At 45.8% G+C, this 16,459-nt stretch overlaps 1 protein-coding gene across 1 annotated transcript in view; it reads right to left on the bottom strand.

Annotated features, from left to right (window-relative positions):
• The window catches only part of MYO7B (myosin VIIB), a 97,736-nt gene extending 83,560 nt beyond the window's left edge, over positions 1 to 14,176 (bottom strand). The window contains exon 1 of the mRNA XM_040227868.1: positions 14,062 to 14,176. The gene's annotated coding sequence lies outside the window, so the exon portion shown is untranslated. The remainder of the gene's footprint in view (positions 1 to 14,061) is intronic.
• Between the last annotated feature and the right edge of the window lie 2,283 nt (positions 14,177 to 16,459).

Below are 16,459 nucleotides of genomic sequence, written 5' to 3'. Positions count from 1 at the left end.
AAAATGAATTTTCTTGGCCTCCTGACCCCTCCAGATATTGCCTTCCTCTTGTTTCTACTCCACAGCTGAACTGCCTGAAACAGTTGTGCTGTCTCCACCCTCTCACGCTTCACACCTTCCCAAGCCTTGGGCTGCATGTGCATACCCACCGACACTGCACCGATCCCCCCAGGGACAACACTGCCCACGTCAGTGCCAGGACTCTTTCAGCCGTGCCCTGCTCCCTGAGCTCGCCGCCGTGACTTCTGCAGAACCTCACTTCCCTGTCTTTCCTTGTATTCTGGGGTTGCCCTCAATCTCCTCCCAGGGCTCTGTCCCCTCACTTTGATCTCTTGGTGTCTGAAGGAGATGTTGATGCTTTCAGTCTGCCTGACATGCTTTCCTGTATTTTCTTTTGGGGAAATTCTCCTCCCTTTGCCCAAAATGTTTCTGATAGGGACCGTGAATCATGGTGCCTCAGAGAAGGGGTGTGATGCAAGGAAGGGCCAATCACAGGCTTCCCCTGGAATGTTCTGAACTGGAATTGGGGATTGATTTTCCTCTCTAGTCACAAAGTTTTGAAATATGATTCCAGAACTGCAGGGCTATGGTCCTTGTGTCCCAAAAATAGCTGATAGGAGAGAATAAAGTTGGCAGGCCAAGAGGGAATGAGACGAAGACAGAAATCTTGTCTTTGCATGTTTGCAGTTTGTTGTTTGAGCGAAGCTATCTGGACTATGTCATTGAAATCCAAGAATTCTATCAAACTGGTGGTCCTTATTCTGTTCTCTTTCAGTCTGCCCACTCCCCTTGTGCGTGCCCACCCTTTCCCAGGGCCACTGACAGGATCAAAACACTTGGCTGCATTCAGTGTCTCTAACCCTCATCTCCATCTGGAACTTTAGATCCACCAAGACTCTAATCCCTGGACATCTCCAGCAGATAGGCCATGGGCACAACAAACTCAGCATGAATAGACATCTCCTCTCTCTTCTATCTGCTCTTTCCCCTTCATTTTTCATCTCAGTGAATGAAACTATCAATTGTTGAAGAAAACATTTGAGTCATCCTATAATCCTCATATCTGAATGATTGCTAAGATCCAAAGATTTCATCTTTTAAAAGCGTGAGGCTTCCAACTATATGTTGTCTACAAAAAACTCACTATAAATATAAAGACCCAGATAGACTGAAGATAAATAGAGAAAAATATACCATGTTAAAAAGAATCAAAAGTTGGAGTAGCTATACTTAATTAAAACAGTGTGGACTTCAGGGCAAGGACAGTTATGAGGAATATAAACAGGAATAACATAATAATAAAGTGGCCAACTCCCAAAGAAGATATAATGTTACTTAACATGTATGTGCCTAGTAACAGGGAATCATAATACATGTGGCAAAAACTGGTAAACCTACAAGGAGAAAAAGGTAAATCCAATATTATAGTTGGAGACTTCAGCATGCTTTTATCCGTTATTAATGTATTTGGCAGGCATAAAATCAGCAAGGACATAGTTGAATAAGATTATTAGTCAACTGGATCTAATTAACATTTATAGAATACTTCCTCTAATGAAAACAGAATATACCTTCTTCTCAAGTTCACATGGAACATTCACCAAGATAGAACACCTTCTGGATCATAAAAACTCCTGAGCAAATTTTTAAAATAAAACCCACACAATGTCTGCTCTTAGACCACAAAGAAATTAAACTATAAATCAAAATAGCTGGAAAATCCCCCAATATTTTGAGATTAAGAAACATAAATAATACAAGTCAAAGTCTCAAGAAAAATTCTTAAAGTGTTTTCAATTAAATGAAAATGAAGACACAACTTATTAAAAATTGTGGAATGCAGTGAGAATTTGCTTAGAAGGAAACTTATAATGCTGAAAGTCTATATTAAAAAAGATGAGTATCCAAACCAAGATGGCAAAGTAAACTCACCTCCCCCTACGAACACACCAAAAATACATCTATGTGTGGAAAAATTCTCACAGAAAACTAACTGGAAACTAACAGAAAGACTCCTGCATGACCAAGACTCTAAGAAAGAAATACACAGAACTGGGTAGGAAGATAAGAGAAGCGAACAGGCTGGAATCTGTGCCCCTAGGAGGGGACTCAGAGGAAAAGAGTTTACACAGGCAGAGACCCTCCCTGGAAAGGAAGCAATCTGAGCCTCTCACTGGGTTCCCCAGCCCTGGGTATGACACAGGGAAGACGAGCCCCCATGGCTTGTTGGCAGCTCACGGGGACTAACAGGAGGGCTGTGGGAAGACTGGACCCTGCTTGTGAAGAGCACACGAACACTCGCCTGCTCCCAAAGCGGACAGGAGAGGGCAGACTGAGATCACACAGTCAGCTGACGTGTTTCCCAGGACCACTCCCCAGCGCGCCCTGGCCCGAGCAGAGGGCCTGCTCTAGCCCTGCTCCCCTCACGTCACAGCTCCACACAGGAGGGAGGGCTGCCACAACCAAGGGAAAGGCTTGGCTGTGAGACTCTGGCAGCTCAATGCTAAGCAGCTTCCTAGCAGGGAGGGGGCCGTCCTCACTGGTGATCGCACAGGTGTTACATGAGAGCCAGTCCAGGGCTCTGACTGTGGCCGTATCACCATACTCCATGCCCAACCTTTGTTGAATGCCCACACCAGCTCTTGCTCCAGCGCTGTTCACTTCTGGGGCAGAAGGTGCTGGTGCTGGGAAAGGGGACTTAGCCAGCTCATGCCTGACACACAAGGCTTCTGTTCCAGCAACTTGTTACCTAACCTCACCCTCAATAAGGCAGTATTAGCCACTGAGCAGAGGGGAAGAGCCATTTCACACCTGGCTCTAGCCCTATGCCTCCTGTCTCCAGTCCCACCTAATACCATGGTGATAGCTGCCAGCACACCCTGAGGAAAAACGGCATTTGTGTTCACATCAAATCCATATCTCACAGCAAAGCCACTGGGCATAGGCAAAGTGTGCAGGGACACTCTCCCATAAGAACACCACTTCAAGAGCACCCTAAAAAAATACAACTAATGAAACAGAAATAAATAATTTACTCTATAAAGAATTCAAAGCATTGATAATAAGACTGCTAAGTGAATTAGGGAAAAGAAGAGATGAACACAGGGAGAATTTTAACAAAGAACTAGGAAATATAAAAAGGAACCAGTCAGAGCTGAAGAATACAATAACTCAAATGAAAAGCACACTAGAAGGAATGAACAACAGACTAGGTGATATAGAAAATGCATAAGTGATGTGGAAGGTAAAATGATGAAAATCACCCATAAAAAATAGTAAAACGAAAAGCAAATTGAAAAAATTGAAACAGAGTAAGCGATCTTTGGGATAACATCAAGTATACCAATATCAACATCACAGGAGTCCCAGAAGACAAGATAGAGAAGAAATTTTTAAAAAAGCATTTAATAAAATTATGACTGAAAACTTCCCAAGACTGAAGCAGTAAACAGATATCCAGGTACAGGAAGCATAGTGTTCCGAACAAGATAAACAGAACAAACCCACACCAAGATTTCTCATAACTGAAGTGGCACAAGGTAAAGAGAAAGAGAGAATTCCAGAGACAACAGGAGAAAAAACAAAGAGTTATATATAAGGGAAACCCCATAAGACTATCAACTGATTTTTCTGCAGAAGCTTTACAGGTCAAAAAGAAACGACATGATATATTTAAAATGTTGAAAGGAAAAAAAAAAAACATGAAATCAAGATACTGTATCCACCAAGATTATCATTTATCATTTAAAATTGAAGGAGAGAGAAAGAACTTTTCGGATAAGAAAAAACTAAAACAAGGTCATCAATACTAAACTAACCATAAAAGAAATACTAAAGAGTCTTTTCAAAGAAAGGGGAAAGGTTATAAGAAGAAGTAAGTACCTAAAAGAAAGAAAAAAATCCCACTAGTAAAGACAGATATATAGTAAAGGTTGAGTCTCAACCATTTAAATGTTATTATGAAGATTAAAAGACAAAAAAAGGATAAAACTAAGTATAACTATAATAATCAGTGAAGGTATAAACATGAAGACGTAAAATATGACATCAAAAATACAAAACACAAAGATATAAAATATGACACCAAAAAATACAAACTGGGTTGTGGGGGGAGAATTTTTAAGCATAGATCTTTTACCATAAGGTAGTCAAAATGTAAAAACTTCCAGTTATAAGATAAATAACTCTGGGGATAGAAATACAGCATGGTAACTACAGTCAACAACCCAATATTGTATATTTGAAAACCTCTTAGACAGTAGATCTTAAACATTCTTATCACAAGAAAAATCTTTTGTAACTATGAGTGATTGATGTTAATTAAACCTGTGGTAATCATTTTAAAAAAAGAGTAGACCTTTTAGAATGTGTTTGAAATTAAAGGGCTACCTGTTTAAAACAGATACAGTTATAGGTCAACATACATGAACCCTATGGTAACCACAAATCAAAAGCCCACCACAGATACTCAGAAGCAAGAGAGAAAGAATAGAAGCATACCACTAAATAACATCATCAAACTACAAGGGAAGGAAACTAAAGGAAAAAAAAAAAAAAAAGACTAGGGAAAGACTACAAAATCAACTGGAAAATAAAGAATAAAATGGCAATGCTCCAATCAAAAGGCATATGGTGGCTGATTGGGTTCTAAACCAGACTCATCTATATGATATCTGCAAGAGAATCACTTCAGAGATGAACACACACAGAGACTGAAAGTGAGGGTGTGGGAAAAGATATTTGTGTAAATGTAAATGAAAGACAGTGGGAATAGCAATACTCATCTAAGAAGAAAGAGACTTTAAAACAATGTCTGTAACAAACGACAAAGAAGATCATTATATAATGGTAAAGGGATAAATTTAAGGAGAGGATATTACATCCATTAACATGCATGTACCCAATACAGAAGCACTTAGAAATGTAAAGCAAGTATTAACTGGCATAAAAGGAGAAATTGACAACAATACGGTAATGGTTGTTGTTCAATCACTCAGTAACGTCCGACTCTTTGCAACTCCATGGACTGTAGCATGCCATGTCCAGGCTTCCCTGTCCTTCACAATCTCCCAGAGCTTGCTTAAACTCACGTCCATTGAGTTGGTGATACCATCCAACCATCTCATCCTCTGTCATCCCCTTCTCCTCCTGCCTTCAATCTTGCCCAGCATCAGGGTCTTTCCCAATGAGTCAGTTCTTTGCATCAGGTGGCCAAAGTACTGGAGTTTCAGCTTCAGCATCAGTTCTTCCAATGAGGACTGATTTCGTTTAGGATTGACTGGTTTGATCTTGCAGTCCCAAGGGACTCTCAAGAGTCTTCTCCAACACCACAGTTCAAAAGCATCAGTTCTTTAGCGCTCAGCTTTATGTTCCAACTCTCACATACATGACTACTGGAAAACCCATAGCTTTGACTATATGGATCTTTGTTGGCAAAGTAATGTCTCTGCTTTTTAATATGCTATCTAGGTTGGTCATAACTTTTCTTCCAAAGAGGAAGTGTCTTTTAATTTCATGGCTGCAGTCACTATCTGCAGTGATTTTGGAGCTCAAAAAAATAAAGTCTGTCACTGCTTCCACTGTTTCCCCGTCTATTTCCCATGAAGTGATGGGACCAGATGCCATGATCTTCGTTTTCTGAATGTTGAGCTTTAAGCCAACTTTTCACTCTCCTCTTTCACTTTCATCAAGAAGCTCTTTAGTTCTTCTTTGCTTTCTGCCATAAGGGTGATGTCATCTGCATATCTGAGGTTATTGATATGCCTCCCAGCAATCTTGATTCCAGCTTCATCCAGCCCAGTGTTTTTCTTGATGTACTTTGCATATAAGTTGAATAAGCAGGTTGACAATATACATCCTTGACGTACTCCTTTTCCTACTTGGAACCAGTCTGTTGTTTCATGCCCAGTTCTAACTGTTGCTTCATGACCTGCATACAGATTTCTCAAGAGGTAGGTCAGGTGGTCTGGTATTCCCATCTCTTGAAGAATTTTCCACAGTTTGTTGTTGTGGTCCACACAATCAAAGGCTTTAGCATAGTCAATAAAGCAGAAGTAGATACTTTTCTGGAACTCTCTTGCTTTTTCGATGATCCAGCAGATGTTGGCAATTTGATCCCTGATTCCTCTGCCTTTTCTAAAACCAGCTTGAATATCTGGAAGTTCACAGTTCAAGTACTGTTGAAGCCTGGCTTGGAGAATTTTGAGCATTACTTTACTATTGTGTGAGTTGAGTGCAATTGTGCGGTAGTTTGAGCATTCTTTGACATTGCCTTTCTTTGGGGTTGGAATGAAAACTGACCTTTTCCAGTCCTGTGGCCACTGGTGAGTTTTCCAAATTTGCTGGCATATTGAGTGCAGCACTTTCACAACATCATCCTTTAGGATTTAAAATAGCTCAACTAGAATTCCATCACCTCTACTAGTTTTGTTCATAGTGATGCTTCTTAAGGCCCACTTGACTTCACACTCCAGGATGTCTGGCTCTAGGTTAGTAATCACACCATCATGATATCTGGGTCATGAAGATCCTTTTTGTATAGTTCTTCAGTGTATTCTTGCCACCTCTTCTTTAATATCTTTTGCTTCTGTTAGGTCCATACCATTTCTGCCCTTTATTGAGCCTATCTTTGCATGAACTGTTCCCTTGATATCTCTAATTTTCTTGAAGAGATCTCTAGTCTTTCCCATTCTATTGTTTTCCTCTATTTCTTTGCATTGATTGCTAAGGAAGGCTTTCTTATCTCTCCTTGCTATCTTTTGGAACTCTGCATTCAAATAGGTATATCTTTCCTTTTCTCCTCTGCCTTTTGCATCTGTTCTATTCATAGCTATTTGTAAGGCCTCCTTAGACAACCATTTTGCCTTTCTGCATTTCTTTTGCTTGGGAATGGGCTTGATCCCTGCCTCTTGTAAAATGTCACAAATCTCTGTCTGTAGTTCTTCAGGCACTCTGTCTATCAGATTTTATCCCTTGAATCTATTTGTCACTTTCACTGTATAATCATAAGGGATTTGATTTAGGTCATATCTGAATAGTCCGGTGGTTTTCCCTACTTTATTCAATTTGAGTCTGAATTTAGCAATAACGAGTTCATGATCTGAGCCACAGTCAGCTCCTGGTCTTATTTTTGCTGACTGTATAGAACTTCTACATCTTTGGCTGCAAAGAATATAACCAGTCTGATTTTGGTATTGACAGTCTGGTGATGTCCATGTGTAGAGTCATATCTTGTGTTGTTGGAAGAGGGTGTTTGCTATGACCAGTGCATTCTCTTGGCAAAACTCTGTTAGCCTTTGCCCTGCTTCATTCAGTACTCCAAGGCCAAATTTGCCTGTTACTCCAGGTGTTTCCTGACTTTCTGCTTTTGCATTCCAGCCCCTATAATGAAAAGGACATCTTTTTGGGCTGATAGTTCTAGAAGGTCTTGTAAGTCTTCATAGAACCATTCAACTTCAGCCTCTTCAGGATTACTGGTCGGGGCATAGACTTGAATTACTGTGATACTGAATGGTTTGCCTTGAAATGAACAGAGATCATTCTGTCATTTTTGAGATTGCATCCAAGTACTGCATTTCAGACTCTTTTGTTGACTATGATGGCTACTCCATTTCTTCTAAGGGGTTCTTGCCCACAGTAGTAGATATAATGGTCATCTGAGTTAAGTTCACCCATTCCAGTCCATTTTAGTTCACTGATTCCTAAAATGTCGATGTTCACTCTTGCCATCTCCTGTTTGACCACTTCCAATTTGCCTTGATTCATGGAACTAACATTCCAGGTTCCTATTGCTCTTTACAGCATCGGAATTTACTTCTATCACCAGTCACATCTACAGCTGGGTGTTGTTTTCACTTTGGCTCTGTCTCTTCATTCTTTCTGGAGTTATCTCTCCACTCATCTCCAGTAGCATATTGGGCACCTACCGACCTGGGGAGTTCATCTTTCAGTGTCCTATCTTTTTGCCTTTTCATACTGTTCATGGAGCTCTCAAGAAAAGAATACTGAAGTGGTTTGCCATTCCCTTCTCCAGTGGACCACATTCTGTCAGAACCCTCCACCTTGACCGTCCATCTTGGGTGACCCTACACGGCATGGCTCATAGTTTCACTGAGTCAGACAAGGTTGTGGTCCGTGTGATCAGATTGGTTAGTTTCCTGTGCTTGTGGTTTTCAGTCTATCTGCCCTCTGATGGAGAAGGGTAAGAGGCTTACAGAAGCTTCCTGATGGAAGAGACTGACTGAGTCAAGTACCGTGTCTCTGTACTTGATTGGAAATGAGTTAGGAACACATATATATGCACACGTGTACTCACACACAGGCACACACATCTCACATGCAGCAGCTCTTTCTGTATCATCACTTACTTATGCTTTTTGTATCATTATATGTGTTTCTCCCACATTTGTGTGATACTTAGGAGCAAAACCTTGCCTTATTCATTCCATAAAGAATTCACAAAATGTTTGCTGAATGATGGATGGAGCGATGGATGGATGGGTAGATGTATGGATAAATGTGTGGGTGAGTGGATGGATGGATAGATGTGTGAGTGGGTGGGTGGATGGATGGGTAGATGAGTGGGTGGGTGGATGAATAGCAACCAGGAGGATGGAAGCAGCCTGGCACCCATCCCAGGAAGGCAGGTAAGGGGTTACCTAATAGGTGAAGCCCAGGAGTAATTGCAAGTCCCTGCTCTTTTGAAGTGAGATGTTTCTTCTTAGCTCAAGCCCCCTTGTCCAGCTCTGAGGCTGATCAGTATGAGAATGTGAGGATCAGTGTCCGGCACTGGACCCAGAGTCTGCCTAATCTTAAGAATCAGAATGGTGATGACTATAACTTGAAGGTAGAAGGATAAGCTGCTGGTTCCCAAAGACCTCCTCAGCTTTTGGAAGTCTAAAGCCACACCACTCACACGAATTTCTGGGGCATCATTGAAGTGGAGTGTATGTAGCGGGAGTGGTAAGAAATGCTAAAAGGTGAGTGGGAAGGTGGATCTGGGGAGAAAATAAAAGTGCTGCAGTGACCAAAAAGGACCAGAGACTGTGTGCTAGGTGGTGTGGGTGGCATATTTCAGGAGATTGGGGTCTAAAAGGCAAAACCCAAATGGAGACTCTGGTCTATGAGCTGCCAGTCTAGAAGGAGCCCTCTCCTGGAGGACTAAAAAGCATTTCCCAAGGCAGGGATGTGACCATTTTGGGGCAGAAAGGATTGAGTAACAGAATGAGAACCCTGGAAGGTATGCTATGCCACCAGCTAACTGTCTATTCTCCACTCCGCCCCGCCAACCCCGAGCCTAAGGTCCCTAGCATGGAATCCATCACTCCAAGGAAAACAGAGCCTGCATGGGCTGGTGAAGGCAGAAAGGGCCACTGCTCTGGAAGTCAGAACCATCCAGCAGGTGATAAGGAATCTATGCTGGACCACCCTGTCCAGACGTCAGGAAAGTCAAACATTGGCAGTTTCATACAGTTCCATCTACATACATATTGATATATGGCTATGTAATAAAAGCAAGCTCTATTTTATACAATTATGCCATTTTTGCCGTGGACTTCCCAGGTGGCTCAGTAGTAGAGTCCACCTGCAATGCAGAAGACGCAGGCAGCTCGGGTTCAGTCCCTGGGTCGGGAAGATCCCTGGAGGAGGAAATGGCACCCCACTCCAGTATCCTTGCCTGGAGAATCCCATGGACAGAGGAGCCTGGCGGGCTACAGTCCATGGCGTCGCAAAGAGTTGGACACGGCTGAGCATGAGCACAAGACTGCCATTTTTGTTTTAAAATATAAGATGTATTTTGGGGAGATACATCCTTTTTAGAGGTAATTATGTTAAGCCATTGACAGTGGTTTTTCCTGGAAGGGGAATCGGGATAGGGAGCAGAGAGAGATGGGCTTTTCCATATCCAGAGATGGCTTTTATTATTTATTTCACTGTTCACAGGATTGTCCACGGGCCTGAAATCAGTTCCACCCCTTTCCCACAGTGATGACTACCTGCAAAGATCAGCTACCAAGCTCAGTAACAGAGGGGCATGGAGGAGCTGATGGCAGGACTCCAGGAATACCTGTGACTGGCCACCCAGGAGGTGTATGGAGGTGCCCTGACCTGGAGATACGATACTCCTGGGTCCTTGTTAGGGCCCTTTCTCTTCTGCCCAGGTGGCCCGGGGTGAGGATATAAAGTTTCAGGCCTCTTTCCCATCTTCCTCTAGTGGGCACAGGGGCTGGCCACCCCCACTGCCAAAGCCCTTGCAGTGTGAGACAATGCAAGAACTGGCTCCCCCAGAGCCTGGGTCCTGTGCCCTCCCAGGAAGTTAGAGATGGCAGGCTGACTCTGGTGAAGAGTCGCTCCCAGGGGAATCGCTCTTCCCAGCAAGGCTCTGCTCCCACTCTTGAGGGCCAATGCACTTGTGGGGAACTCGCCAAGCCTGCCAGTCCTCTGCAAAGTCATGAGTAAGTGACTTAAATCACGTTTATCCCATCCCTTCTCACACCTGGGTTCAGGTGCTTTCTGGTTCCCTGCAGGCATAGGTGAAGTCCCTGCCTCTCCAGCCTCATCTCCAGCCCACTCTTCCAGATCTGGCTTAAAAGTCCCCTTGCAGATAGTTAAGGGCTTTGGGAAGGTCATGTACATACTGCTATATTTAAAATGGCTAACCAACAAAAACCTACTGTATAGCACAAGGAACTCTGCTCTATGTGCCAGTTATGTGCCAGTCTGGATGGTAGGGAGGTTTGGGGGGTGAATGGATACATGTATATGTATGACTGAGTCCCTTCACTGTTTGCCTGAAACTATCACACTATTGTTAATCGACTATACCCCAAACCAAAATATTTTTGGTGTTAAAATAAAAATAATATTAAAAAAAATAGAAGAGTCCCCTTGCAGCCTCCCTGATGCTGTTCTCAGCCACTCTACCTATTATCTGTCCCTCTCTGGTCCCAGAAGACCCTAGCCAGCCCTCAGGAAGGGGATTCACCACCCTGAATTGAAACCCATCATTTATACCTATCCAGAGAACATTTCTTTTCTTGAGATTCACTTTGGCAAGGTGCTGTCAGCCTGCCTGGAGAGATCTTAGCAGGGATGGCCTTTGAGAAGCCCTTCTGAATTTACTTTTTTTTGCCAATAGCATTTCCTTATTTGATATCCCCTTCCTGGTATCCCATCAGTGCTTCTTCTCAGAAATGATCTTGTTCTTAACTTGAGGACGTTATTATTCTTGTCACTGCTTGTATTTTATTTTTGATCATCTGCCAGAAAGCCCAGAATACTTTTGGTAGCTTTGTCTAGCAAATAGATGGGAACTTTTTATGAAACTTTTTCCAGCTGCATCATATTTACCTTAATTTTCCTTCATCTTGGTTTCTCATTTCTATTTTGATTCCTCTGTATTACAGGTATCTCTGTAAGCTATCTCAAAAGGCTCTTGTTTACCTTTAGAATAAGGCAGGAGATGGATGAGAGAGAAGCTGACAGATACATCCACATGTACATGCCAGTACCCCACTGTGCCGTGGCCCCTCTCTGTACCCCCTCAGCACTCCATCCCTGGCCCCCAAAACAGAGTAGGGGCTCATAACATACTTACTTAGAGTTTTTAAATAGTAGCTCATTAGTTTAATCTGTATAGTAATGCTGCAAGGTAAGAGATATGGTTCCATCTGACAGTTGAAGACACTGAGGCTTTAGGTACCACCCTTGGTCAGTGGCCGAGTCAGGATTTGAACCCAGGCTTGTTTGGCTCTGTCTGTTTATTACACTTCACCTCTCTGCCAAGTCTGACACGCTCTGCTCTCTAGACCTGTGAGGTCCAATATGGTGGCCACTAGCCACCTGTGGTGCAGTGGTAAAGAATCTGTCTGCCAGTGTAGGAGATGCAAGAGACAGGGGTTCTATCCCTGGGATGAGAAGATCCCCTAGCATAGGACATGGCAACCCACTGCAGTCTTCTTGTCTGGAGAATCTCATGGACAGAGGAGCCTGGCTGGTACAGTGCATGGGGTTGTGAAGAGTCAGACACTTTGAGCACAGCACAGCACACAGCCACTATGGCCATGGAAATTTAAATTAGTCTTAGTTAAAATTAAAATTTCCTCATGCATGCTGGCTGCACTTTCAGGGCTCTGTAGCCCCGTGTGGCCAGTGGCTACTGTATTAGTACAGAAGAGAATGCCATTCTCAGCACGGAAAGAGCATTTCCTGCAGCCTCCCTACACCTGCACTAGGGTCCTGCCAGGAGCCAGCAGTGCCCAGGCTGGACTTGTACTTTCTTTCCTCTGCATCTTTGGGGTGTTCTTTTCTCAGCCTGGGCATCCTAGCCCTCCAGCAGCAGCATCAAGCCATCCTTGCCTTCGCAGCCTGCTTAAATCCCTCCCCTTCCCCACCCATCCTCGGCCCCAGACATCTCCACCTCTGACTCCCTGATGCTGAGGTCTGTGCCCCGACATGGGTGACTTTTCTTTGGCACAGCCTCACTTCACTCACCCAGCAGTGCAGAAAGGAGATACACGCTGCTTGATTGATTGAGGGGGAAGACAAGAGAGTGTAGCATGAAAATCGACTAGAAAACGCGACTTTGTCCCAACCTCTATTTCTGCCTCTCACGACTCCACTCCCCCATACAGCTCTCTGCCCAGGGCCTCCTCTCCTCCAGGCCGCGGGGGGTGCAGGGGCCTGAGAAACTGTGAGCAGGTCCAACCTGTGCCCTCACGGCGCTCATATCCAGTGGCTTTGGGCAAAGGATTTTACCCTCCTTCATCTCAATGTCCTCTATTGTGAAAAATGTCCTGTAAATCCTGCCGTTCTTCCCTGGAGGGCTTGTCATGGGGACTGAGAATGTAGAAGCCAGGGCCTTCATATGACATGAAAAGTGCTCAGTTACAAGAATGTAGCTGGGAAATTGGGAAATGTTCACCCCTGCGTGCTGTGTCACCCTTACATCGAGCTGTAACTCCCACCCCCACTGTAAGCTGTTTTGAAGTGGGGGTGCAGCAAGGCCCAAGACCCACATGGACAGCTCCCCTGGGAAAAGGCAGTGGGGCCAGCGTTCAGCTCCCAGTGGGTTCAGAGAGACAGGGGTGCCACTGAACTGAGTGGCTCTAAACAAAGGTTCCCTGGGGGCTTGTGCTCCAGGCCGATAGCTGCACACAGAGTTTTGGTTTTCTTCAAAATAAAACCCTGAATGGAGTTCAGGTTGGAACCACATTTAAGTCCAGAGTTAGAGAGTGGAGACTGAGGGGAAGGCCTGGCTGTGGGGTTAGGAGGATCAGGATGGGCCCCACCCCAGCCTGTGTCTGTCAGATTCCCTCCTGTGAGAAGTGGGGACGGTGCCCAGCACCCTGACAGCTCGAGGGAGAGCCGGCGAGTGTTCCTCCTCTCAGAACGCTGACCCGCCACAGCCCAGCACCCCAGCCAGGGGAGGCTTTGAGGCCTGGCAGGCAGGGTCCTGCCTCACTCTGGGGCCCAAGCTGTTCAGAGGTGACGAACACACTTGTCCACAATTGTCCAAGAAGGTAGGAGGTAACTCGGGTCAGCCCGGGCCTGGATGTCGAGGCCCCTTTGCTCCTTCCTGTGGGCACTTCATCTCTCATGGACCTCAGTGCCCTCGTCCATGAAACAGAGGCAATAACACCCCAAGTGCGGGGAAACAGAACATATGATACGGCTGACGTTGCCAGGTGCCCGGGCCTCAGGGCTGAGGCTTCACACCTCCTGAGGCCCCCCCGAGGCCCCCCTTCTGGGGGAAGGCGGCCCCGCACTGCCGCCCCCTCTGCTCTCGCGCCTGCCTTCCTGGAGCAGAGGCCCAGCACACCCCCTCCTCCTGCTCGGGCCCCAGCAGCCCTGCGGCTGCTGGGATGGCTCTCTGGGCTGGAGTTCCAGGCTCCTGAAAGGGCTCTCGCACTCCCACCTCATCATCTTGTTCCCTGCGGTGCTTTCCCAAGGCTGTGACTCCCAACCCACCCCTGCCCAAAGCCCCTCCTCCCACCCTCCCAGCTGGCAGAACATAGGCTTGGGGCAACCAGCCCACAGAGAAGGCCTCGGAAGTGCCCTTACCTTGTCAGGGTAGGGGTCTTGTTATTTGCCTTCCCCTCCACCCAGGCCGTCTGAAAGGAGCCGGGCAGAAGGCAGTGCCAGGGCTCTGGGTGTGTCGGAGCGCACGAAAGGGTAGGAAGAGGCGGAAGGGCCCCAAGAGGAAATGGCCGAGTCCTCTGGGCACACATAATTTATGACAGGACTTTGTCCTCGAGCTCCAGGCACACCCACTCCCACAGGACTCCTGCGGCCCCAGCTAGAGAGCCTCAGAGCGGTCCAATCTTTAACCCTGGCCTCTTTGTCAGAGTCTCCGTGGGCCACGAGAGCTTGATTCTGTGCACCTGTTGCTGCAACCAGCCAAATCCCCTGGTGCCCATCCATCCAGGGAGCTGAGCATCTTTCCAGGGACCACGGGAACTCCAAGGCTGCTTATGCAGGAGTTCTACCTCCAAACCCCCTGTCCTAGTTGGGAGCACACACGGGAGAGGCCAGGGAGCCTTGCACCAGAGCTAAAGGCCGCTGGGGCACCTAGATTTGCAGTACAGTCCCTGGGAGCAGAGGGGGCTGACTTGGGCTGGGACTTGAATAAAGGGGAACTTTTGCAATGAGGCAAATACAGCTCCTTCAGAAGGAAAGAGCATGCAGCGGTGCACCCTGGGAGAGGCCAGGTGGGAGGGGACAGGCAGTCCCTGGAAGCGACGGTGAGGTCTTTGAAGGTGGATGGAAAATAAGTCCACGGGAGATGCCTGCTGACTGCAACACTTTGCCTGGGCGAGGAGAGGCCTTGGGGGTACTCCTCAGTGACCCAGCAGGAGCCCATCGGGTTCCCTCCCTTTCCCAGGACTTGGCAGGCAGAGGTGTGGGAACTAGCTGTCATATTTATGTTTATTTGGCTGCACTCAATCTTAGTTGTGGCACGTGGGATCCTTAGTTACAGCATGTGGGATTTTTCGTTGTGGCATGCTAACTCTCAGTTGTGGCATGTGGGATCTTGTTCCCTGACCAGGGATGGAATCCAGGCCCCCTGCATTGGGAGCGCAGAGTCTTAGCCACTGGACCACCAAGGAAGTCCCTGTCATCTTCTAAATAGGACTGAGGCCACAGCAGGGTGTCAACCCTGACCTTGAGCCTCTTCGAGAGATGGGAACCACATGCTGGTGGAAGGGAAAAGGATAAAGCTGAAGAGCCATGGGGGAGAGATCATGTGGCCCTGGAGAGAGGCCACTCTTGTCTGGGCTTTCTGTGGGCCCTGCTGTGGGCTCCGCAAAAGCCCAGCTTCCTGCTGCTACACACTCCATTGCTGAGACAGCTGGAAGGAGTTTCTGTTCCCGCGACCAACCAGCCCAGGACAAAGCTTCAGTCTCAGTCGTGTCTGACTCTTTGCAGTCCCATGGGCTGAGGCAGGCCAGGCTTCCCTGTTCTTCACCATCTTCTAGAGCTTGCTCAAACTCATGTCCATTGAGTTGGTGATGCCAGAGGTAGGAAAGTGAATTGGGAGGTGACTTAGAAAGGGCCGTTTGGAGGAAGCACGGGCTCTGAGGCATCCAGTCAACTTCCTACCCACTCCCCAAAAGTGCTGTGCTCAAGTTCTGTCCGGCTCCAGATAGCTTCCTGGCCCCTAAAACCTCATCCAGTTTCTGGGTCAACACTTGCTTTGAGAGGGTTTCACATGGCAGGTGGCTTTTCTGGGTTAGAAAGGAAACATTTCACTCCCACAGGATGGGTTCTGCTAACCCTGGCAGCTCCTGGAAATGATGAGCCCCCTATTTTGGGGCTCCTGAGACCAGACTGGGTCCTTTGTGTCCCTCATTCCACTGTCCTCTTCCAAAAAAATAGTGGAACAGAATATTTGTGTAGAACAAAATGATTCATAAGACTTTTTTTATTCCAGAGCCTGTCTTAAAATTTGATAGAAACACAATTTGGATACTTACAGACTTGTCTCCTGCTTTTTTTTTTTAATAGATTGACATTAAATCATAAGTATTTTCTTACACTATAGCAAATACTAACCATGAGTCTTCAAGTCAGCATGGTCAAAGACAAATATCATATGATACCGCTTATATGTGGAATCTAAAAAAAATGGTACAAATGAACCTATTTACAAAACAGAAATAGAGTCACAGATTAAGAAAACAAACAGTTATTTAGGGACAAATGAAAGTCAAAGTGTTAGTCACTCAGTAGTCGCTCTTTGTGACCCCATGGACTGTAGCCCGCAAGGCTCCTCTGTCCATGGGATTCTCCAGGCAAGAATACTGGAGTGTGTTGTCATTCCCTTCTCCAAAGGATCTTCCCAACCCAGGGATCAAACCCAGGTCTCCTGCACTGCAGGCAGATTGTTTACTGCCTGAGCCCCCAGGCAAAGAGAGGCGGGGGTTAAGTTGGGAGATTGGAATTGACAAACTCCATGGGT

The sequence above is a fragment of the Oryx dammah genome, unplaced genomic scaffold (assembly GCF_014754425.2).
Source record: "Oryx dammah isolate SB20612 unplaced genomic scaffold, SCBI_Odam_1.1 HiC_scaffold_27, whole genome shotgun sequence".
Taxonomy (NCBI): domain Eukaryota; kingdom Metazoa; phylum Chordata; class Mammalia; order Artiodactyla; family Bovidae; genus Oryx; species Oryx dammah.
This window is presented reverse-complemented; position numbering and strand designations above follow the sequence as displayed.